This window comes from Arachis ipaensis, chromosome B03, assembly GCF_000816755.2.
Source record: "Arachis ipaensis cultivar K30076 chromosome B03, Araip1.1, whole genome shotgun sequence".
Taxonomy (NCBI): domain Eukaryota; kingdom Viridiplantae; phylum Streptophyta; class Magnoliopsida; order Fabales; family Fabaceae; genus Arachis; species Arachis ipaensis.
In genome coordinates this window covers 31,061,068-31,061,661 of record NC_029787.2, presented here as the reverse complement: position 1 = coordinate 31,061,661, position 594 = coordinate 31,061,068, and the positions used below count along the sequence as shown (strand labels likewise).

The 594-nt window shown below is 22.6% G+C and overlaps 1 protein-coding gene across 1 annotated transcript in view; it reads right to left on the bottom strand.

The window, feature by feature from the left end:
* LOC107630243 (pentatricopeptide repeat-containing protein At4g21705, mitochondrial) overlaps nt 1-594 on the bottom strand; it is a 9,372-nt gene that overhangs the window by 3,612 nt on the left and 5,166 nt on the right. The window lies entirely within an intron of this gene.

The window sequence follows — 594 nt, the reverse complement described above, 5'->3', positions numbered from 1 at the left end:
TGAGATTTGTATGTATGTATGTTTGTAAAAAGAAAAAATATTTTCTGTTTTTCAAAAAAAAAACAGCAATACGATTTCGAGTTAAAGGCTCCTATTTTATTATTAAGTGTATGAAAGTCATTGTAATATCTTTGCTATTAGAGTGACACAGTCAAAAACGTGACATTTTAGTAGAAAAGGTATTACATATACAATACTGGTGATTCATTAGAAAAATTCAAGTTGTTGATAAAATTAGAAAATATTTCAATTGTAGATGCATTTTCAGCATGCAATGTAATATGATGACATTTATTTGACTATAGTAAAATGGCGAGAATCGAATCAGTCAAAAAACCGATTAAGTAATTGGTTCAATAATTCAATAGTTTAACTGGAGTCGAACCGTAATTAAACTGTTTTAATTAAATATAAGTTAAAATTATTAAAAATTAACAATATATAATTTCACTTATTTAAATTCAATAATTTTTTAGCCTAATAAAATTCAAAGTATCACAATTTCACATAATATCTTGTTTATAACTTATTATTAAAAATTCTCAAATAAATTCAAACATCAAAAGTTTAAAACAAAAAAAAAATTAAAACACA